The sequence below is a fragment of the Protopterus annectens genome, chromosome 2.part1, assembly GCF_019279795.1.
Source record: "Protopterus annectens isolate FY-2018-M chromosome 2.part1, PAN1.0, whole genome shotgun sequence".
In the NCBI taxonomy this organism is placed as follows: Eukaryota; Metazoa; Chordata; order Ceratodontiformes; family Protopteridae; genus Protopterus; species Protopterus annectens.
In genome coordinates, this window is record NC_056729.1 from 1,757,804,454 (window position 1) to 1,757,830,771 (window position 26,318).

The 26,318-nt window shown below is 38.1% G+C and overlaps 1 protein-coding gene across 1 annotated transcript in view; it reads left to right on the forward strand.

Moving 5' to 3' along the window:
* Positions 1-745: 745 nt before the first annotated feature.
* DISP3 (dispatched RND transporter family member 3) overlaps positions 746-26,318 on the forward strand; it is a 2,757,501-nt gene continuing 2,731,928 nt past the window's right edge. Inside the window, exon 1 of the mRNA XM_044063608.1 lies at positions 746-916. The gene's annotated coding sequence lies outside the window, so the exon portion shown is untranslated. The remainder of the gene's footprint in view (positions 917-26,318) is intronic.

Here is a 26,318-nt window from a genome sequence, read left to right on the forward strand (position 1 = left end):
GCTTGGTTATCTGTTCAAAACCAGGGCAGCCTGATTAGCAGTTGCTATGGAAAAATAGTAGCACACCGCAGGTGCACCTTAAGGGAGAGCCGAATGTATTTAAGGGCACACATGCTCTTTATTCTAGACAGTGTACCAAACAGAAGATAGCATTCATTCATTGTTACACAACACACTGAAATGCATGTGTTTGGTACGTAATCCTGGCAGGTGTAGTGGTAGCGGATATTGCTTGTGGGTGTACAGTAGTTGATTACAAGCAACAATCAGAGGTAAGTGTCATGCTAACAACCAGCAAATGCATCGCGCTGCTTTTCTCAGCTTAACACCTTCCCCAACTGCAGCCTACTGTTTAACGCACAGTAGGTTACACTTTCCTGCACGTCCTTCTGTTGCCACTCACTGGCACAGCACATCTTATACCCCAGTAGCCTGGAGGCTCCGGCACCAGCAGACAGCCAGTACCAACGTGCTCACACGAGAGAGGGGCCTGTGAGGGAACGGGCTTAGCAGTGACCAGGTCATTATTATTTTACCCACGGCTGTCCCCTGAGCTTTGCAGATACATAAGGCACCGAGTCCGCGTTTCCTCCTTGTCCTCGGGCACATTGCCTTGAGGCAGCAGTCTCCCGCCATGCGCCTGCCTCGCACCCCTGCAGTACTTGGATCGCGCCAGTCCGTGCTACCAAAACAAAGCGGAGCGGCTAATAAAAGGCTCGCGTAGGAGCTCGTGCGTTTCCTTAAGCTGTGGCGCCGCTAGTGCTCGTGAGTAGCTTTTACCTGAAAGGAGTTTAGCTCCGCGTGAGGACCTTGCAGCTACTTAGCTCGTGAAGCTGAGGCACTGACTGTGTTTTCAGGGGAGCTGCCTGGAGCAGCAGAGTGACCCGGCTGTGCGAAGCAAAGGCATCCCGTACAGGTAAGGGGAAAAGCATTATGCTACATCCTGGGGCTCTTTGCTTTAGTTGTCTCAATGCCATCTGGTATTCTGGTACCAGGGCTGTGCTGCAGGCTGTGCGGTGCTGATCCTTTGGGGTGCTAATTAAACCATCTCCAGTTGCTAATGTTACCACTCAGTTGCCTGCTGGCTTTGGACCAGGTGCTGTAGAAATGCCCACTGCTATGCATTTCTTCACTGGTCTTGGGTGTAAAGAACTCTTAACTTTCACCACTGCGTGGGAATTGCATACGGTTGTTACCCCTGAAAGGAAAAGTTGTACAGTTCAAAGTCCCGACGTTTTCGCTTCACCTGCAATATTTCCTTTTCCCAAATCATTGGGGAGCTGTTGCTGGCTGTTAGCTGGTCATTGTTGAAACGTTGTCTTGGACAGCTGCTTTTGTTTGTCTGCGTTGCTTGTGAGACATTTGTGCTTAAAGTTCTGAAAAATCAAGGTTTATAGGAAACGGCAGGCGTAAATAATATAATCTGTAAATGTGAAATGGTATGCATTCCTTCCTGGTTATGTTCAGCTTTTAGAGCACAATAGTTTTTGTGTGCATGCAGCGACATAAAAGTGTGTGTGTACATCGTCTATATTCTCTACATTCATATATTTATATACACGCAAACGCATCACTTTCTGTGTGTGTGTGTATAAAACGCACACAGATAGACAGACATCTGTTTTATCTATCTATATATAATAGCATAAAACGAAATAAATAATATATATATATATATATATATATATATGTATATATATATATATATATATATATATATATATATATATATATATATATATATATATATATATATATATATATATATATATATATATATATATATATATATATATATATATATATATATATATATACACAAATTGGGAAGAGAACATTCTATTGATTTGCAGTTACTTCTGCTACAAATTTGGCTGTCCTGAACTCCTGAACTTGCAGGTCCTATCCCCAGACCTGGTGTCTGGGACATCAGAACTGGAGTGGCAGCTGAGCACACATGCATATTGTTTTCAGTAGTGCTGAATAACCATAATCAAGGAAGCACTGATTCACTTGTGAGTGAATCAGAGGATCACATTAAACAGCCACCGGTGACAAATTATGTGTAGGACTTTTCAAAAAATCATTTGATGATGGTGTCTTAGAACTGAACTGGTACTGTGGAAATTACCTGCCTTATCAGTTTGGACAACAAACATTTCCTGAAATGGACATTTTGCTCTCCTGAAAGACAGGTGAACTTGTCTGATCTCATCTTCATAAGGGAAAGGTCATTGGCAGAATACACAGTACTTGGAAGAGATAAAGTTAAATAAATAAATATAGCAACGTGTTGGATGCTAACTTTAATACAGGACATCCACTGCTTGTAGTTGCTAACAAGCTTTGTGTGCATTGATATTTGCATATCACCCTTTCAGACTTGAAAATCTGAACCCGATGTGTATGAGAGGGTATCCCTTAAAACTGTATAATATGGCATTGCATCGTTCTTCACCTGAATAAAGGTGGGAGCATGCTTTCATCTAGCATCCTTGTAGTGAGTGTATACTTATAAAGCAGGTTTATGAAAGGTGAATACTTTGAAGAGATTTAATGTCTTCTTTAAGGTCTTGCAGGGACTTCTATAAAAGATTGTATTTGAGCTATAGAGGTTTTCTGTAAAATTGTGATTATTTAACTGAATTTTTATGTAAACACTTATTGTTTTAGTAAAGCATTTATGGTGGACAGAATTTTTAGGAGTAGTTGAAATAAATATTGGAGGTTTGTGTCTGTGTGTGTGTGTCTGTGTGTGTGTGTGTGTGTGTGTGTGTGTGTGTGTGTGTGTGTGTGTGTGTGTGTGTGTGTGTGTGTGTGTGTGTGTGCATGCACAGACGCATACACATGCTTGTGCATGTCACTTTGTGTTTGTGGTGCATTAAGAATTTTATGTAGAAGGTGTTGTAATACATCAGTTCCTACTAGGTTACTGGCACAGCAGTGTCTTGTGTCTTGGTGTCACTGAAGTATGTTGTGCAAAATGGAATCACTGCTGATGGTATGAAGATGGAAAAGCACACAAGGTGACAAATATTAAGGCAAAAGAGAGGAGGCAGAATGCTGAAACTGGGCAGAGAGGAAACATGTGACTGGTTACCATTCAGGACAGGAAGATACAGTCTAATTGGGAAGTACTATTTAAGCTTTGCAAAGATGATTTTTGTCTTAAGTGGGTGGGCCATGCAGTGGTTGGTCACTGTCAGATCTGCAACATTTGTGCTCATGTACACCTGTTTGGACACGAGTGCATCTCTTTAATGGTATTGGCCCTGGTACTGAGAGATGAAATGCTGTAATGGTATTTTTAAGTAGACGACACATCTCCTTAGCAGGGCCAGTAATAGAACATTAAACATTGTAATGACATTTTAAGGAAGTGAATGCGTCTGTTTAACAGTAGCAGTATTGAGAGATATCAAACACTGTGAATACATTTTATTTTTTTTTTTATTTTATTTTTTTTATTTTACATTTGTTAACCGGGCTGGTCCAACTGGATACAAGTCCATTTTCAGTGGAGGCCCGAGGAGAAAAGCTCCACTATCTACATAACATGATAACAAAACATTAAATACAAAGTATATGTTTGATTTAAGTAATAAAAAGTCGATATAACTAACTAAGTAGAAGACAGTAATAATACTTGAAAGAACTTATAAAGAAGGTGGATACAGAGACAAGGAAGTAGTGAAAGTACAGGTAAATGAGAAAAGGGAGAGAAAAATTAAAATACAGTAACAGTTGTTAGGAGTTTAGTGAGAGAAGTAGAGTTACTATATAAGGTAGTCATATAATGGGTTAAAAGGGACATAATAAATAAGTGACGAATTAGATAAGGGAGTAAGTATGAGGGATATGGGAGAAGGATAGGAAGTCAAATAGGAGGTAGTTTAACTGGGAGTAATGCAAGAGCAAAGCCAGTGGTTAGAAAGGAAGAGTTTCAGTTTGGTCTTAAATAGTGCAGTGGAAGTCTGATCAGTAAGGTCTTTAGGAAGTTGGTACCAGTTTTGCCAACTGAGTTTGAAAAAGTAGATTCTCCTGCTGTATTCTTTGATAGAGATGTTTTAATCATGATTTTATTGGAAGAGCGTAGGGCTTTTAAGTTGTTATATGGTTTTATAAGGGTGGAGAGCATGGGTATGTTTTCAGGGTAGTGAAGGACTTTGTGGGCAATAGTAAGCTGATAGTACTGAATTAGGTGTGGTAATTCCAGCCATCCTAGGTTAGAGAGGTTCAGACAGTGATGTGTTTTATATGGAGAAGCAGTTGCAAATCTAGCAATGTTGTTATAGGTTACTGTGAGCTTCTTAATATTATGTTTAGATAGATTAGTGTAAATAGGGGAAGCATACAGTAAGGTGGAGATAAGATGTGTTCTTGCTATGGTGGATCTAGCTTCAGTGGTTAGGAAAGATCTGATTCTATAGAGTGAGCCTAGCTTTCTATTAGTTGCTTTAATGCTGGAGTTGATGTGAAAGTCAAATTTTAGAAGGTTGTCGATGGTAACACCCAATAGTTGAGGTTAGTACTGCCTTTTAATGAGACTTACACTGAGTGATTAAACATTGTAATTGCACTTTATGGAGTGGGATGTAACCCTTTAACAACACCAATATAATGAAATGGTAAGCAGAAGGGGAATCTTGCCTTTCTTATGGTACAGATATTAAATGGCATAGCCATTATGTTGTCCTTATTTCAAAGTGAACATCCATTTAAAATAATCTGTACTGAAGAAGGAATCACTGTTGATACTGTCTGGATAAATACCTTATGTAATGGGACATGTATGAAGAGTGAGGCATCTGAGATCTATTGCTGAGTGACACTGGAGAGACACATGTCCCATCAGAAGGTGTACATTCGTGCAATGGTACCTCTTCATTGCCCACTGTATGTGAACTGAATGCTGAACTTATCTTTACTAACATATATAGAAGTGCTTACTTAATGAACTTTGCATGGTGGTGGGTCACAGACCTTAAGATCAGGAAGACGGCTTATTAGTGTAGTTACTAAAATCTGTGTACCTACACCTGAAAATCTGTAGACTGCCATTTAGAGAATACCGCCTTCCCATGTTATTAACAGTAAAACAAATAAAATAAACTAATATGGCTAATACTCCACAGAGACTACCCATGTTATTAACAGTAAAACAAATAAAATAAACTAATATGGCTAATACTCCACAGAGAGTAGGTAGGACACTCAAAGACAGATTTTGCTGGAAAAAAACTACTCTCGTATGTATTTTCTGCCCATTTTTTTACATTCCAGATAAGTTGTAGATTGTACTTAACCAACAGCTGATTTTCCCACTATCCTAAGAATTGTCTGATGTCTGCCCCATTTATTCCTGAATTGTGTGTATAATTACTTTAATAAGGTAATGTACATTGCGGGGTACTTAACTGGGGACTGTAACGAGTGCGCTGAATATCATCTTACAAGGTGCAGTTAGCAGTGGTATTTATTTAAATGGAGCTAATAGGAGTTTTTCCAATTTTCATTTAAATTGTTGCAAAGTAAATGCAATGCTGTGAACCACAGCTGAACATGAACTGCATATTGGTAAGTGCAGTTTGTCTGTTTTGGTATTTTTTTTTTTACTTAGATTTGTTTGTTACTGTGTATTACGTGTAAATTGTTAAATCTCTTTTAGAAAGGAGGCATTAAATTCTATACAGTTAGCGAAGATGCAAATTAAATGGATAAGTAAATTACCATTACTGTCAAAACCTTGATCAGTTCTCTTGCTAGGAATTTGAATAGATAGTATGGACCAATATTTCTTTTCAGTCACCGAAAATGCACAACTTCTTTTCACACACAATGTGTGTATATATATATATATATATGTGTGTGTGTGTATATACATCTATGTATATATATTTATATACATATATGTGTGTGTGTGTGTATATACATCTATGTATTTATATTTATATATATATATATATATATGTGTGTGTGTGTATATACATCTATGTATATATATTTATATATATATATGTGTGTGTGTGTGTATATACATCTATGTATTTATATTTATATATATATATATATATATATATATGTGTGTGTGTGTGTGTGTATACATCTATGTGTATATATATATATGTGTGTGTGTATACATCTATGTGTATATATATATATATATATATATATGTGTGTGTGTGTATATACATCTATGTGTGTGTATATATATATATATATATATATATATATATATATATATGTGTGTGTGTGTATATACATCTATGTGTATATATGTATGTATATATCAATGTATAAAAGTGTTATTTTTTTCTCTGCAGTCTGAAGCTGGTGGTCTTTGTATCCTAGACAGATTATTAGTTTGATCGTAGGTATTATAATCCAGAAGATAACTGAGGATCTTAGAGTAATTTCCAACTTGCACAGGAGTGTTGGATGGTTAATTGAATTGTTTAGAGTCGTGCAGAGACCGAGGGAATCAAACTATGGACTCCAAGAATATGCTTATTACTAGCTGTACTTGTAATGTTCTGCATTAACTGTGGCTTTAATTCTGTGCATTAAACATCTGCTGTCTACTGCGGTCATCACACTCTTTGTTTTAAGAATTTGTCCAGTTAATATGCCGGTTGAAATGCTGCATACGTGAAGTATTCTTCCATCTGCCCAAGTATACAAAGAGCAGAGTATACCACAAGAAGTAGAACACTGCATGTAGCACATAAGTCTACTTTATCTCTAGTGAGTGTTCTTTCTTTTGGACTTAGGTTGTTATTACATCTCTGTTATCAATGTTTTTAATAGTGTGTTATTTCCATTTAAATTAATAATTTCTACTCTATTGTAAGAACTTTTGGCTCTGTACTGCAATGTCTTTCATATGCTTTGTATTACATATGTGCAAATTGTTTTGTGTTTTGGCACTGGGGTCATGGCTGCAAAGGGTCATTAGACCAGCCTACCAACCTGGTTAACAAACTCAAGTGAAGTAAATAAATAAATAAGACAGTCAGTGGGACATGCTGATATAATTAATTGTGTAATATAGAACAGTTTTATGGGGAGGTATATGTATCAGGAAATGAGTGCAGTAAATACACTATGCCAACATCTGTGTATGTATCAAGAAATGAGTGGAGTAAACACACCACTCCATCATCTGTACATGTATCAGGAAATGAGTGCAGTAAATACACTACGCCAACATCTGTACATGTATCAGGAAATGAGTGCAGTAAATACACTACGCCAACATCTGTACATGTATCAAGAAATGAGTGGAGTAAACACACCACTCCAACATCTATACATGTATCAGGAAATGAGTGCAGTAAATACACTATGCCAACATCTGTACATGTATCAGGAAATTAGTGCAGTAAACACATCACTCCAACTTCTGTACATGTATCAGGAAATGAGTGCAGTAAATACACTACTCCAACATCTGTACATGTATCAGGAAATGAGTGCAGTAAACACACCACTCCAACATCTGTACATGTATCAGGAAATGAGTGCAGTAAACACATCACTCCAACATCTGTACATGTATCAGGAAATGAGTGCAGTAAATACACTACGTCAACATCTGTACATGTATCAGGAAATGAGTGCAGTAAACACACTACACCAACATCTGTACATGTATCAGCAAATGAGTGCAGTAAATACACTATGCCAACATCTGTGCATGAATTAGGAAATGAGTGCAGTAAACACACCACTCCAACATCTGTACATGTATCAGGAAATGAGTGCAGTAAACACACCACGCCAACATCTGTGCATGAATTAGGAAATGAGTGCAGTAAACACACCACTCCAACATCTGTACATGTATCAGGAAATGAGTGCAGTAAACACACCACTCCAACATCTGTACATATATCAGGAAATGAGTGCAGTAAATACACTACGTCAACATCTGTACATGTATCAGGAAATGAGTGCAGTAAACACACTACACCAACATCTGTACATGTATCAGGAAATGAGTGCAGTAAACACACTATGCCAACATCTGTGCATGAATTAGGAAATGAGTGCAGTAAACACACTACGCCAACATCTGTGCATGAATTAGGAAATGAGTGCAGTAAACACACCACTCCAACATCTGTACATGTATCTGGAAATGAGTGCAGTAAATACACTACGCCAACATCTGTACATGTATCAGGAAATGAGTGCAGTAAACACACCACTCCAACATCTGTACATGTATCAGGAAATTAGTGCAGTAAACACACTATGCCAACATCTGTACATGTATCAGGAAATGTACAGTAAACACACCACTCCAACATCTGTACATGTATCAGGAAATGAGTGCAGGAAACACACCACTTCAACATCTGTACATGTATCAGGAAATGAGTGCAGTAAATACACTACGCCAACATCTGTACATGTATCAGGAAATTAGTGCAGTAAATACACTACGCCAACATCTGTACATGTATCAGGAAATGAGTGCAGTAAATACACTATGCCAACATCTGTACATGTATCAGGAAATGAGTGCAGTAAACACACTATGCCAACATCTGTACATGAATTTGGAAATGAGTGCAGTAAATACACTATGCCAACATCTGTACATGTATCAGGAAATGAGTGCAGTAAACACACCACTCCAACATCTGTACATGTATCAGGAAATGAGTGCAGTAAACACACCACTCCAACATCTGTACATGTATCAGGAAATGAGTGCAGTAAACACACTACACCAACATCTGTACATGTATCAGGAAATGAGTGCAGTAAACACACTATGCCAACATCTGTACATGTATCTGGAAATGAGTGCAGTAAACACACTACATCACATCTGTACATGTGTCAGGAAATGAGTGCAGTAAACATACCATGCCAACATCTGTACATATATCAGGAAAGGAGTGCAGTAAACACACTATGTCAACATGTGTACATGTATCAGGAAATGAGTGCAGTAAATACACTAAGCCAACATCTGTCTGTTACATTTATATTGTCTTTTTTGCTGCCACACAATAACCAGGTGTGTGTGTGTGTGTGTGTGTGTGTGTGTGTGTGTGTGTGTGTGTGTGTGTGTGTGTGTGTGTGTGTGTGTGTGTGTGTGTGTGTGTGTTCTGGGAGTTGGAAGAGTACATTCTTCTAAGTAAATGATTCTTTTGCTCATATACTTAGCAAACATAGAACATTGTACGAATAAAACTCATCATCAGGACACAGAAGAGACCATATTGTTGCATTATACATAAAGTTACACTCATTCAGTTACATTCAGTAACACAAACATGGCATTGTTAATATTTTTCAAATGGGATAAATTAAATAACTGAGAAAACATAGGAGAAATTTGCTGAAGTTTTCATAATTAGTGTTAAATTCTGTAAGTACTTAAGAAATCAGGGTATTAAAAATCTCAACACATCTAAACAAGTGGAGGCTAGGTCAGCAGTTGTGGTATTCATGCTTTTACAGCACTGGGAATGTGCATGGCTTGTATGTTTTATTTGTAGCTGTTACCAACATCCTGGTTACAATATTTGAGCCAAGGCTTACTTGCAAGTGTACAACTCCATGAACATGACATATATGGGGTACAGTTTGTTTGCACAGGTGGTAAATGACACAAAGAGTTACAATGTAACATGTTAATAGATGTAATCTTTCAAAAAAAAAACTTCCTGCATCTGACTTGTTTTATAATAGATGCAGAGACATACTGTTGTATCTGTGAATGTGGATGCTTAGACATCACTGTAATGAATCCAGTCTGGGGAACAGAATCAAGTCATTCATAATACTCGTGAATGGTACTGGATTATTGCAGGATGTCTAGTGGAATGAAGTCCTGTCTTACTGGGAAGAATGGATAGATATGCATGTCTGTAAGGGTACCTATATGAAGGAGAACACTTCTCTATTGGCACTTGTACAGAAGAGGTAGATCTATACATAATGGTTCTATATCATAAGGTACAAACGAAAGGGCAGTACAAACTTTTGAAACACAAAGCACGAAGTGGTTAAAGCTGGGTGCCGCTAAACTACTGTTACAAGCAGTCACGAACAGTCACAAAATGGATTTCCTTAACACAACTTTAATAATGTTTTCGGAAACGACTATGCGTTTCCTTCTTCAGAAAGCAAAAAGTAAAAAGCAAAAACAACGTAGTCACATCCAGCCCATACATTTAAAACCATTTAAGACGTCATGTGATACTAATTAATTAATACACTCGTAATGTTAATCATTATACTATTTAAAAGCTCTTTCCAAAACTTTTTCATATGTAGTACAAAAAACCAGCTATGTTTACATTTAACTGAGCAACAATTAAAGTTAAAAATGCTTCCAAAATATATCCACTTACTTTAATAAAAGCTGTATAACACTAAGATATAAATTTAAAATTAAATCCAATTTGGCCAATAGAACAAACGGCCAATACGAACAAGTTGAAGCAGCAAAAGGAAATCCTTTTCAAAGTCCTTTACATTAAGGCATATATGGCCGAAGTTGCTACTGAATACATAACAATAATGTTAAAACAAAATATCAAAATGTGGGAGTCCCCATAGGGCAACTCAAAAAATCTAAAAGATAAAAAGCTCCCCTATCTGTTACAAGCAAGCTTTTTTAATACACAAGTGATGGACATATTCTCATTAAGCCCTGGGGCAAAAGTGGCCCCTGTCCTTATCTGCCAACATAGTTCTTGTATGTCCAAGTGAATTTGCCATGGTCCCACATAAGGGGCAATTTCTATCTTTTGTAGCACCATAAATTCAAAATCATGATTAGGGAATTCTAAGATGTGGCATGCAAGTGCATTGTTTGTTTCACCTTTGGAGATAGCGTAATAGTGTTCATAAACACGCTGCCTTAATTTACGCTCCGTTTTACCTATATAGAATGCGTGGCAGGCTGTGCACATTGCCACATACACTACAGCTTTCGTGTTGCAATTATATTTCCCCATAATTCTATACGGAATTTTGTTAACCAGAGCTATGTTGCCTTCTTTTATGTGCTTGCATTGTGCACAGCTGCCACATTTACTCATTCCTTTAATAGGTCTCCTCATCTTAGATTGCCCGCTTTCCAGCAAAGTTTTCAAATTGACCCCTCGTCTAAAAGTTATAGCTGGTGGGCCACTACAAATTTTCTGAACTTGTTTGTCACTTGAAAGCAATGTCCAATTTTTACTTAATATGCCCCTTATAAAATAATGGTCCATTGAGAAGGTACATAAAAACCTAAGTTGATTATTAATGAGTGGAGTAAACACACCACTCCATCATCTGTACATATATCAGGAAATGAGTGCAGTAAATACACTACGCCAACATCTGTACATGTATCAGGAAATGAGTGCAGTAAATACACTACGCCAACATCTGTACATGTATCAAGAAATGAGTGGAGTAAACACACCACTCCAACATCTGTACATATATCAGGAAATGAGTGCAGTAAATACACTACACCAACATCTGTACATGTATCAGGAAATTAGTGCAGTAAATACACTACGCCAACATCTGTACATGTATCAGGAAATTAGTGCAGTAAACACACCACTCCAACATCTATACATGTATCAGGAAATGAGTGCAGTAAACAAACTACGCCAACATCTGTACATGAATTAGGAAATGAGTGCAGTAAACACACCACTCCAATATCTGTACATGTATCTGGAAATGAGTGCAGTAAATACACTACGCCAACATCTGTACATGTATCAGGAAATGAGTGCAGTAAACACACTACGCCAACATCTGTACATGTATCAGGAAATGTACAGTAAACACACCACTCCAACATCTGTACATGTATCATGAAATGAGTGCAGGAAACACACCACTTCAACCTCTGTACATGTATCAGGAAATGAGTGCAGTAAATACACTACGCCAACATCTGTACATGTATCAGGAAATGAGTGCACTAAATACACTATGCCAACATCTGTACATGTATCAGGAAATGAGTGCAGTAAACACACTATGCCAACATCTGTACATGAATTTGGAAATGAGTGCAGTAAATACACTATGCCAACATCTGTACATGTATCAGGAAATGAGTGCAGTAAACACACCACTCCAACATCTGTACATGTATCAGGAAATTAGTGTAGTAAACACACCACTCCAACATCTGTACATGTATCAGGAAATGAGTGCAGTAAACACACTGCGCCAACATCTGTACATGTATCAGGAAATGAGTGCAGTAAACACACTATGCCAACATCTGTACATGTATCTGGAAATGAGTGCAGTAAACACACTACATCACATCTGTACATGTGTCAGGAAATGAGTGCAGTAAACATACCACGCCAACATCTGTACATATATCAGGAAAGGAGTGCAGTAAACACACTATGTCAACATGTGTACATGTATCAGGAAATGAGTGCAGTAAATAAACTAAGCCAACATCTGTCTGTTACATTTATATTGTATTTTTTGCTGCCACACAATAACCAGGTGTGTGTGTGTGTGTGTGTGTGTGTGTGTGTGTGTGTGTGTGTGTGTGTGTGTGTGTGTATGTGCACGTGTGTGTGTGTGTTCTGGGAGTTGGAAGAGTACATTCTTCTAAGTAAATGATTCTTTTGCTCATATACTTAGCAAACATAGAACATTGTACGAATAAAACTCATCATCAGGACACAGAAGAGACCATATTGTTGCATTATACATAAAGTTACACTCATTCAGTTACATTCAGTAACACAAACATGGCATTGTTAATATTTTTCAAATGGGATAAATTAAATAACTGAGAAAAACATAGGAGAAATTTGCTGAAGTTTTCATAATTAGTGTTAAATTCTGTAAGTACTTAAGAAATCAGGGTATTAAAAATCTCAACACATCTAAACAAGTGGAGGCTAGGTCAGCAGTTGTGGTATTCATGCTTTTACAGCACTGGGAATGTGCATGGCTTGTTTGTTTTATTTGTAGCTGTTACCAACATCCTGGTTACAATATTTGAGCCAAGGCTTACTTGCAACTGTACAACTTCATGAACATGACATATATGGGGTACAGTTTGTTTGCACAGGTGGTAAATGACACAAAGAGTTACAATGTAACATGTTAACAGATGTAATCCTTCAAAAAAAAAAAAAAACTTCCTGCATCTGACTTGTTTTATAATAGATGCAGAGACATACTGTTGGATCTGTGAATGTGGATGCTTAGACATCACTGTAATGAATCCAGTCTGGGGAACAGAATCAAGTCATTCATAATACTCGTGAATGGTACTGGATTATTGCAGGATGTCTAGTGGAATTAAGTCCTGTCTTACTGGGAAGAATGGATAGATATGCATGTCTGTAAGGGTACCTATATGAAGGAGAACACTTCTCTATTGGCACATGTACAGAAGAGGTAGATCTATACATAATGGTTCTATATCATAAGGTACCATTACAGAGGAGGCATTTTGTGGTAAACGTTCTCATGTGCAGACTCTTGCAAGATGACAAAGTGAGAAATGGAACCTGTATGAAGGGGTACATTGTTCTAATGATATCTCTACTGGGGGGGGGTTGTTCTGATGTTACCTACATGGACAGGTGAGTTGTTGCATTATCACTTGCACAGAGAGATCAGAGATGTAAAGTCACCTGCCTAGAGTAATAGTGCCTCAATTGGGCTATTCCTGTAGTAGCACCTGTAATGAAGCTGGGAATGCTGTGTCATTATGGACAACAATACACATACTTTTAAGTTTAGGGGTATAGGTGTAATAAATATAGGTATTAGAGGAGGAGACACGAATAATGCTTTAGAGTTAAAAGAATATGAATGGATCATTAGGCTACAAGCAGATGTTATACCAGGTTTAAATAACACTGTCAGTATAAAACCTGTATTAGTTAAAAGGCAGAGAGAAAATGTTTAAGAATGAATTTCATATTTTAGCCTTTTAAGTTGATAATTATATAAATGTAGAATTCTTGTTATATATAATATGCATTTATAAGAATTTTTATGTTTGTACTTTTGTGTACATATGTATATAACTAATGTAAAAATGTATATGTTTTTAATGGTTTCTTAAATATATGTTAATATTGTTTAAACTACAAGAGTTTAAATAACTAATTGTTACTTAAAGATGTTAGGCTGGCTGAATCATGTAATTCTATTAGTATCCCTATTTGATGTCTTGATGAGTCTCATTGATTTTATGTACTGATGAAGGGTGCTGAGCCCGAAAGCTTTACTTATTAAATTTGTTTTTGGCGTTCAAAGTGTGTTTTTGGAAGAATGCTGTGATATTATCTGTATGTACAGGTGAACTGCTGTAGTGCTAAGTGTACAGAAAAGATCTCTGTCACAGAGTTACTTATCCAGAGCTGTACCTTACTGTCATGTTGCTTGCAGTGAAGGACACTGTGCTGTCATGTCACCTGCATTGACAGGTTGATTGCTGCAGTGGGAGGTACACAGAAGGTTAATTTATGTAAAATTGCCTGCTCATAGTAGTAATGCTTGTTTTGAGGGACATATATCAACAGTAATGAAACCTGTATGGGACACACACACACACACACACACACACACACACACACACACACACACACACACACGTAGAGGACTATATGTGGAGGGACACACTGTTGTAATGGTACCTGTATAAAGGCATACATGTTATAATGGTACCTGCATGGAGGCATGTAGTACTGTAATGGTATTTGTAGGATGGTATATACTGTTATCATGGTAATTGTAGGGTGATATACACTGCTATAATGGAACTTGTAGGATGGCATACACTGCTATAATAGTATTTTTAGGATGGTATACACTGCTATAGTGGTATTTGTAGGATGGTGTACACTGCTACATTAGTATTTTTAGGATGGTATACACCGCTATATAATATTTGTAGGATGGTACACACTGCTATAATGGTAATTCTAGGATGGTCTGCACTGCTATAATGGTATTTGTAGGATGGTATACACTGCTATAATGGAACTTGTAGGATGGCATACACTGTTATAATAGTATTTGTAGGATGGTATACACTGTTATAATGGTATTTGTAGGATGGTGTACACTGCTACATTAGTATTTTTAGGATGGTATACACTGCTATATAATATTTGTAGGATGGTACACACTGCTATAATTGTATTTGCAGGATGGTATGCACTGCTATAATGGTATATCTAGGATGGTGTACACAGCTATAATGGTAATTGTAGTATGATATACACTGCTATAATGGTAATTGTAGGATGGCATACACTGCCATAATGGAACTTGTAGGATGGCATACACTGCTATAATGGTATTTGTAGGATGGTCTGCACTGCTATAATGGTAATTGTAGGATGGTATACACTGCTATCATGGTAATTGTAGGATGGTATACACTGCTATAATGGAACTTGTAGGATGGCATACACTGCTATAATGGTATTTGTAGGTTGGTCTGCACTGCTATAATGATATGTGTAGGATGGTGTACACTGCTATAATTGGAACTTGTAGGATGGCTTACACTGCTATAATGGTATTTGTAGGATGGTATACACTGCTATAATGGTATTGGTAGGATGGTGTACACTGCTATAATAGTATTTGTAGGATGGCATGCACTGCTGCAGTAGTATTCATAGGATGGTATACACTGCTATAATGGTATTTGTAGGATGGTGTACACTGCTACAGTAGTATTTGTAAGATGTTATACACTGCTACATTAGTATTTGTAGGATGGTATACACTGCTATAATGGTATTTATAGGATGGTATACACTGCACTAATGGTATTTGTAGGATGGTATACACTGCAATAATGGTATTTGTAGGATGGTGTACACTGCTATAATGGTATTTCTAGGATGGTATGCACTGCTGTAATGGTATATGTAGGATGGTATACACTGCTATAATGGTATTTGTAGGATGGTATACACTGCTATAGTGGTATTTGTATGATTGTATACATTGCTGTAATGGTATTTGTATGATGGTATACACTGAAATAATGGTATTTGTAGGATGGTATACATTGCTATAATGGTATTTGTAGGATAAACCAACCAAAAAGGAGAGGATGTCCTTCCTCTCCAGTCCAGCTGGTGAATCTGGGAATCTTGAGGCAATGTTACAACTGCCTCATGTACACAGACAACCCTCTCCTCCTCCCAAGAAGTACAAATATATGTGGGAGATGCAACCATATAGCCAAACTGGAGGCTGAGCTCTCTCGACTCAGTACTGGTGTAACCAGTCAGGAGGAGAAGGTACCCACACACACCACAAATCCAGTTTCACATAGACCTACCACAACTGCAAACCAAACACATAAATACACAAAAGCATACTCGGAGGCTCTAAATAAAAATCTGCCAAAGCAGCAGAGACCTCCAAATCAGACATCCAAGCAACCACTACCCCAAAACAAAACACATGCAACACATAGTTCACAAAGTCAGTGTGCCAAACAGTCACAGCCCTTAAGGCTTAACAACATACCTGATACACTTGTAATAGGTGACTCTATAGTCAGACACACCGACGTCCCGCTCACCAAGCTGAACAAGGAGAGGGTCACAGTGAGCTGCCTGTCGGGCACTAGAATCCACCACATAACACAAGCACTTAGGTCACTGCAAAGCAGGTACAAATATGACTCAGTCATTGTCCATGCTGGTGTGAATGACCTGAGACGTACCTCCCTTGACTACATGAAAAGAGACATAGAGGAGCTCTCTGATTATGTAGCCCAGGCGGTATGACAATGACCTTGAGCAGCATCTTACCCTCACCAAAAATGATGCCACAGTATAAATACAAAATGATCAATTTCAAGAATTGGCTTAAGTATTGGTGTCATTCAAAGGGGATTCAGTGTCTCTCTGCCTGGGATGACATGCTCGACAAGCCACGCTGCTTTGCAAGGGATGGCTTGCACCTGTCACCCCTGGGCTTTCGGATATTGGCAAAGCCTCTTGCCACCCCCATAGTGCCTTTTCTAGGCAAGGCTCAAAAGACAAACCCACCTCAAGTAGAAATAAACTAAGGGTAATGCTGCTCAACGCCAGAAGTCTAAACCTCAAGATGCACGCACTCGAGGCTCTCCTCAGTATGGAGAATATCGATGTCTGTGCAGTAATAGAAACCTGGTTCAAGGCTCCCGAGAGCACCCCAGCACTACCAGGTTATACCTCATACCATGCTTTCCAGCCCCAAAACTTGGAGCGAACCACAAAAGGAGGGGGAGTATCCATTTTCATCAAGGATACCCACACCTCCAGGTTAGTGGCACTGCACGAAGCATCGGAGACCATCCATGTGCAACTAACAGTGGGCAAAACTGCCTTCCAGTTTGTAGCATGCTACAGACCACCCTCTCAAACTCAGGAACCCCACTCGGCCTTCCTGAAGACATTGGAGAATATGAAGGTCTCTCCAAATACCATCATACTGGGGGACTTCAACTACCCAAACATAGACTGGGAGCATTACTCAAGCCCCAACACTCTATCCCAAAGGTTCCTAGAATTCATAAACTCAAATGCTATGGAACAACTAGTCACCACTCCCACAAAAGGGAAAAACATACTAGACCTGATCATCACAAACATGGGGACACAATGTTCCATACCAGAAGTATACCCCTCATTGGTAAGATCGGACCATAAATTAATCTCACTGGAAATCCACATCCCGCCCCCACTGCCAGCACAGAAGACCACAGTGAAGAACTTCTCAAAAGCCGACTTCACACTTCTTAAAACCGAAGTGGAATCCTTCAAGGCCCCTGGGCCAGTGGAAACTACAGCCCAATCTGCTGAATCCTTTATAAACGCATTCTATGGACACCTTCAGGAATGTATGGATCATGCAATCCCAAATAAAACCAAGACTCATTCCCCCAAAGGCAGGCATCCTGTCTGGTGGATCCCAGCCATAAATAAGCTATACAACAGGAGGAGGAAGCTACTACATGATAGAGCAAAATCCCTAAAAGGGAAGGCATCTCTGATCAGTATTAACAAAAAACTACGATCACTCATAAAATCATCCAAGGTCAGCTTTGAGAAAAAAATGGCACAAGACACTAAAGATAATCATAAGGCTTTCTTTAGTTATGTTAGAAAACCTGGGTGGCAACTCCCAGATATGCTCAGAGTTAGTCCATAATGACAAAAAATACACTGAACCCACAGACATTGCCAACATCCTGGCAGACAGGTTCAGTGCAAACTCCCCCCCGCCAAGGGACAAATATCTATCCAGGCAGAGTGTTGCCTCCCTGACATCTCAGATGCCCAGGTGAGGGACCCCCTCTCCAAAGCAAAAAAACACAGCATCAATGGGACCAGATGGTGTTCCGGGCTGCGTGCTACATAAACTCCAAGAAGAGCTGAACCCACACATAAGGCTGCTGTTCAGTCACAGCCTTACTACAGGATATGTACCCAAAGAATGGCATACAGCAACAGTGGTCCCACTCCACAAAGGAGGTGCTTCTACGGACCCTGGAAACTACTGCCCAATAAGCCTGACTAGCCTGGTCTACAAAGCTATGGAGAGGATCATTATGGAACTCATAAACAAAGACACTGGGGACCTACAGACACTGGATGCTACCCAATTCAGCTTTGTTAAGGGCAGATCCTGCTCTTGAACCTGGTCGACTTCTTTGAAACAGTCACCAAGGCCATTGATGAGGGTAAGGTAGTTCACACAGCCTACCTGGACCTCGCAAAAGCCTTCGACACAATACCCCACTCGGGCATCATAGACAAGCTCTCCAGCTTAAATATAAACCCCTATGTCATAAGATGGGTTGTAAACTGGCTCAAGGACAGAACCCACATGGTCAGAATTGCTGAAGCCATGTCAGACTCTAAACCAGTCACAAGTGGCGTCCCACAGGGCTCAGTCCTGGGACCTCTCTTATTCGGTATATATTTTTCTGAGGTACAGGCTAACATGGGAGGACTGTGACTGACCAAGTTCACAGATGATGCAAACTGGGCACCATAATTGACCCTCCAGCTGACACAAACATCCTCCAAAAGGGTCTCATAGAAACGGATAACTGGTGCCAGAGCCATGGCTTTAAACTAAATGCCAAAAAGTGTATAGTCATACCCTTTGGGAAAAACAAAGTGCCCACAAATTACCACATAGGTGGTAATCCATTAAGTACGCAAGAAGTAATTAGGGACCTAGGGACCCAAGTTGATAGTAACCTCTCCTTTGACAATCACATTGCCAAAGTGGTTAGAAAGACCTTCTATATAGCCCACCTTATCATGAAAGGATTCACATCTAGATCAAGGGAGGTCATTGTGCCCCTTTACTCTTCCCTCATCAGGCCCATAATTGAGTACAATGCCCCATTTGGGATGTACCTTACCCGACACCTGCAGCAACTAGAAAGACCCCAAAAGTACCTCACAAAGAGGATCAAGGGACTCAAACAGATGCCATATGCTGCTCCACTAAAGAAACTCCAGCTCTACTCAGTTGCATACCGCCTACTCAGAGGTGATCTATGCCTGGCGTACAAAGCCATGTCCAACCCGGAATTAATGAAAATGCTCCACCTCAGAAAATCCAAATCGCTTAGAGCTACGCGATCGAGAGAATTGAACCTCAGCACAGAAATAAATAGGACATGCTGGAGGGATAGATTCATAACCCAGAGGCTCCCTTCACTCTGGAATAGAATCCCAGTCCATGTTAGGCAGAGCCCCTCACTGACTTTTTTCAAGAGGAATCTTGACGAGTGGATGGGAGATCATAGGTTTACCCCGGGGGGTCACTTCTGTGTCACTGCTAGACAGAGGCACAGTAAACTAACCTTAAAAAGGGCGCAGTAAACTCATTCCAAGGGGTGGCGAAAGCCAAGCACACTCTGGCTAGGCCTGTAAATGCCCTAGGCAGATAGCCTAGTATGAACCTATGAACCTAATAGCAACAGGCGAAATACTAGCAGCAACCTCAGATGAAATACTTTAACGTAGAAAAAGTTTAATATAAAAAACTCTCATGTTTTCGTCACTCTAAATAGAGTAACTTCTTCAGAAAAATAAAACAACGGCTACGCAGTAACTGCTTATTTAAAACAGTTACAAAAAATCATGTGATAGTAACCACCAATCACTCAGTTCTAAACATAATCAATTAACTGAGAAAACAAGCTCAAATGTTATTGAAAATACAAGCTCAAGTGTTTTTTTTTAAAAAGGGAATAGTGTAACAAACACGTCTGTAGTATTTTGATAACAAGAGTGCAACAGTAATGTTTAAAACACTCGGTAGCAACCGATGGTGTACCATCGGTCATTTTAAAAACCAGCAAATGTCACTAAAATAAAACAGGAGTAGTCCTTGAAGACCACAAATGAATAAAGGTAAATAAAGGTAAATAAAACCAGGCAACAGCAAACACAAAACCTGAGTTGTTCTAATGTGAAACTAAATGTTTTCTAATATAAAAACTAAGCTAAACAGTCTGTTAGTATACTAAACGAATAAGTTCACAACAAATATAAATGAACACATAGTTTTAAAGTTTAAAATTATGTTGTATAATTTATGTGTTCCTTACTCAAGTATAATTATGTGTAGTATAATCGTGTTACCTTATAAAAGTGCATTCATCTCATAAGATTTTTTAGTTTCAGTAAACATAAAATGTTGCAATTCTCATTTAGTCCAGGGGGGTGTAAATGCATTCAAAGCTAACTGCCATTCAAGTTCATGTACTTCAAGGAGTACAGAATGGGGGCCACCCCTTATATCTGGTACTAGCTGGTCAATAGCTTGGAACCCAAATGTGTGCTCTTCATTTAGAGAAACATGCTTAGCTAGAGCATTTTCTTTTCTGTTTTTGCTTCTTGCATATGAATGTTCATACATTCTTTCACAAAACTGCTGGTCAGTTTTACCTATGCAAAACGCCGGACAAATGTTACAACTTGCTACGTAAATGATACCTTTGGATTCACAATTCCATTGATGGTTAATGTAGAACTTTCCCATATTTCGTACTCGAGTTACCAGTCTTGATGACCCTGCACATCCTACATGCCCCACATGTAAATGTTCCCTTAAGTCTAGAATTAGACTTAATGTTTTTAGCTTCAAAGAAGCTCTTCACGTTTACACCTCTTCTGTAAACTACTTTAGGTAACTCTCCTAGTCTATCCACTAATAAATTGTCCTTGTGTAGAAAGGACCAATTTTTGTAGAGTATAAGTTTTACTTGTTCACTATCCTTATTAAAGGTAGCAATAAACAACGTCCTACAGGATACAGACTGCCTACTCTGGTGGTACATGTTATTAACTGGAATGTCATTCGTAGACAGCGTCAGTTGACTAGTGTCAGGAATACTAGGTGTTAAGAAAGCTCCCTCCTGTTGTAACACTTGACCAACTTTAAATGGTGGTAAACGTGGTGTAACAGCTCCTCTATTGCATTTACTACTTCTTTCATTAAATCTTCTATTAGGGAAATGGGGTAACCCCTAATGTAAAACATGTCCATTAGTAGTCCACATTCATTTGTGAAATCACGCTCTGTCGAACACATTCTTGCTGCCCTAAGTTGCCCTTTGACTATAGATCATTTTTGCATATATGGGTGTGCACTAGTGAAATGCAAAAAAGACTTACAATGAGAGGATTTTCTGTAAATCTTGGAGAGAAATCTCCTGTTTGTTATATCTTTCGTCAAGTTGACATCCAAGTAGTCAATACTGCCAGGGTCAAATTTGTGTGTAAACTGAAAGAAGGTTGTAGTGGAGTTGAAATATTCTACAAGCTATTGTGCTTTAGTCTCATTGCCTCTGAAAATAATAAAAATATAATCTAGGAATCTAGTGTAGTACACCAGGGAGGCTTTAATTTCAGGTTTGTCAAAAATAAATAACTTTTCCCATTGAGCCATGAAAAGGTTTGCTAAACTGGTGCCACATGTGGAGCCCATGGCCACCCCATGTTTTTGTAAGAAAATCCTACCATTAAATGTGAAAAAATTACTAATAAGAATAATATCTATTAGTTCTGTCACCAAATCAATGTCTCCTTGGGGTGCGTTTTTATTTTTAAGGGATAACGCTATCCACTCTACTGCCTCTAGGTGGGGGATAGAGGTGTATAAGTCTACCACATCAATCGTTAAGAAGTTGTTGTCTTGATTGGCTTCTAGGTCATTTAAGTTCTGCAGGAAGGACCATGAGTCTTTACATACTTGTGGTTCTAATTTAAGATACTTTTGTAAAATCTGGTCAACTAACTTTGCACATGGGTATGTCAACGAACCTCTACCGTCGATGAGTGGCCTCATAGGTGGGTTATACCTATCCTTGTGTATTTTAGGTATACCAAACATAATTGGCGTTTTGGGGTAAAGAATGTTAATGTAGTTGAATATGTCCAAGTCAATTTTGGCTTCTATAAACAAATCTCTAAAGTAACTCCTAATCCTAGATTGTGCAATATTCATTTCATTCACTGAAGATGTAATATAAGCGTCATTATTTAACACTGTTTCCATTTTTTCATTATAATCTGTGATGTCAAAAATGACTAAGCCACCACCTTTGTCTGGCTTAACAATACACACTTGAGAAGACCTAAATATTTTAGTGCTTGCATTTGTTCAAAACTAATATTGTTTTGCCTGTTGCTGCTATTGTGTGTTCGTACTTGTGGCATATGTCTGATGTCAAGTTCGCACACGCTTCAAGACAGATTGACTTGTAAAGGGGGGGGGGTGAGGTTACTTGCTGGTTTAAAGTGTAAGTTTAGTCCATGTCCATGTTACTAAGAAAATGGATAAGTTCACAAATTTTTTACAAACAAAATTAAGTTCATCAAAGTTTTTTTATTTTTGTTTTCATTTTGCTCAAGACAAAAGCTGTTTTTTTTTGTAAGTCGATCAAGGAAGATCGACTAAAAACAAAAAAACAAAAAATTATAAAAAGAGTTAGTGAGGATAACAAGTTTAGTAAGGGATAACAAGTTTTCAACTATCTCTCAACTACTCATTCTTCCACCTTTTTTTCCTCTTCATTTTTTGTTCCTCTGGTGGTCTTGTGACCCTGTGTTTAAGTTCAGTCTCTCTGAAAAGAAGATCTCTGAAAATATGTAGTAGATCGTTATTATTGAGTATTAGATGCCCATTGGGCTGAGTGTTATTAGATACGCCTCTTTCTCTGTACTGTATCTATTGTTATCTACTGTTATCAAGAGGTATTAATTGTTTTAAATGTTAGTGTTGCTGTGTTAGTGTTGTTTTAAAGTGCCTGTACCAGTGCCATCCTAAGCTGCCCTCAGTTGTCTGCTGATGTAAGCCAAGCAGCCAGGTCACGATAGTTGAGATCCTTCTTTTGTGATATTGTCAATTTGCAATAAGTAGTATTTGATCATTAATTCCATCAATTGAAAACCTTGTTGGTCAAATAACATTATTAACTTCTTATGAAACACAGAGTCTGGTGTTAAGCCAGTTGGAAATTGATTGTATCGAAGCCTCTTAGGGACTAGTTTTTCGGTTAAACATTATCTAAAATACACTACTTCTAATTGAAGTTTTTTTAACTTAAGGAGTTTCATGTCAAACAATTTTAGTTTCTCAGCAATAGTATGAGTCCTCACTTGTGGCAAGGTGGAATTTAGAGCCAGTTGTTCCTGGTTGTTGGTAAACCCAAATGAAAGATTGACTGTGTCATTCACCCAGTCAAGGAGTGATGGAACCCCAATAAGCTCATTAGTACCTGAGTTGCCAGTTTCTAAAATTGTTGAGGAGTTGGTATTCATACAGGGCTGTTGACCTGGTGGAATCGAGCCCGCACTAAGCTGAGTTCCAAGTTCTTGAACTGTAGTAGAACCCGAAAGGTTCTGAAAACATGAGTTCTGATAGTTTGACCCATTTGAGCCGTAGTTAACATGCTTGACACTCCGTCGCTTATCGGCGGAGTCAAGACGAGAAGTAATATTATCAATATGCTGGGAGAGCATGTTGAGTAAGGTAGGTATATCCAAGGATTACGTTTGTGTCCCTCCAAAAAGGTTCAGGCTAGCTGGGCTGTTGGAAGATCCAATTGCCATATCCAAAACAAATGTTGCAAACAAGCACGGCAAGAAAAACTGAGTAACAAACCAACCAAAAAGGACTGGATGTCCAACAGCAACAGGCGAAATACTAGCAGCAACCTCAGACGAAATACTTTAATGTAGAAAAAGTTTAATATAAAAAATTCTCACATTTTCATCACTCTGAATAGAGTAACTTCTTCAGAAAACTAAAACAACGGCTATGCAATAACTGCTTATTTAAAACAGTTACAAAAAATCATGTGATAGTAACCACCAATCACTCAGTTCTAAACATAATCAATTAACTGAGAAAACAAGCTCAAATGTTATTGAAAATACAAGCTCAAGTGTTTTTTTTTTTTAAAAGGGAATAGTATAACAAACACGTCCATAGTATTTTGATAACAAGAGTGCAACAGTAATGTTTAAAACACTCGGTAGCAACCGATGGTGCACCATCGGTCATTTTAAAAAACAGCAAATGTCACTAAAATAAAACAGGAGTAGTCCGTGAAGACCACAAATGAATAAAGGTAAATAAAACCAGGCAACAGCAAACACAAAACCTGAGTTGTTTGAATGTGAAACGAAATGTTTTCTAATATAAAAACTAAGCTAAACAATCTGTTAGTATACTAAACAAATAAGTTCACAACAAATATAAATGAACACATAGTTTTAAAGTTTAAAATTATGTTGTATAATTTATGTGTTCCTTACTCAAGTATAATTATGTGTAGTATAATTGTGCTACCTTTGGACATCCAGTCCTGTTTGGTTGGTTTGCTACTCAGTGTTTTTCTTGTGGTATTTGTAGGAAGTTATACACTGCAATAATGGTACTTGTAGGGTGGTATACACTGCTATAATGGTATTCGTATAATTGTATACATTGCTGTAATGGTATTTGTAGGATGGTATACACTGCAATAATGGTATTTGTAGGATTGTATACATTGCTATAATGGTATTTGTAGGATGGTATACATTGCTATAATGGTATTTGTAGGATGGTGTACACTGCTATAATGGTATATGTAGGATGGTATATGCTGCTATAATGGTATTTTTAGGATGGTGTACACTGGAATAATGTTTTTTGTAGGATGGTATACGCTGCTAGAATTGTATTTGTAGGATGGTATCCACTGCTAGAATGGTATTTGTAGGATGGTATGCACTGCTATAATGGTATATGTAGGATGGTATACACTGCATTAATGGTACTTGTAGGATGGTATACACTGCTATAATGGTATTTGTATGATGGTATACATTGCTATAATGGTACTTGCAGGATGGTATACACTGCTATAATGGTATTTGTAGGATGGTATACAATGGTATTTGTAGGATGGTATACACTGCAATAATGGCATTTGTAGGATGGTATACACTGCCATAATGGTACTTGTAGGATGGTATACACTGCTATAATGATATTTGTATGATGATATACATTGCTATAATGGTATTTGTAGGAGGTATACACTGCAATAATGGTATTTGTAGGATAGTCTACACTGCTAGAATGGTATTTGTAGGATGGTGTACACTGCTGTATTGGTATATGTAGGATGGTATACACTGCTATAATGGTATTTGTAGGATGGTGTACAGTGGAATAATAGTTTTTGTAGGATGGTATATACTGCTAGAAGGGTACTTGTGGGATGGAATACACTGCTAAAATGGTATTTGTAGGATGGTATACACTTCAAGAATGTTATTTGTAGGATGTTATACACTACAATTAAGGTATTTGTAGGATGGTGTACAACACTATATGGTATTTGTATGATGGTATACACTGTTATAATGGAATATGTAGGATGGTATACACTGCTATAATGGTATTTGTAGGATGGTGTACACTGGAATAATTATTTTTGTAAGATGGTATACACTGCTAGAAGGCTACTTGTAGGATGGAATACACTGCTAAAATGGTATTTGTAGGATGGTATACAATACAATAATGGTATTTGTTGGATGGTGTGCACTGCTAGAATGGTATTTGTAGGATGGTATACACTGCTATAATGGTATTTGTAGGATGGTATACACAACAATAATGATATTTGTAGGATGGTGTATACTGCTATAATGGTATTTGTAGGATGGTATACACTGCTATAATGGTATTTGTAGGATTGTATACATTGCTATAATGGTATTTGTAGGATGGTATACATTGCTATAATGGTATTT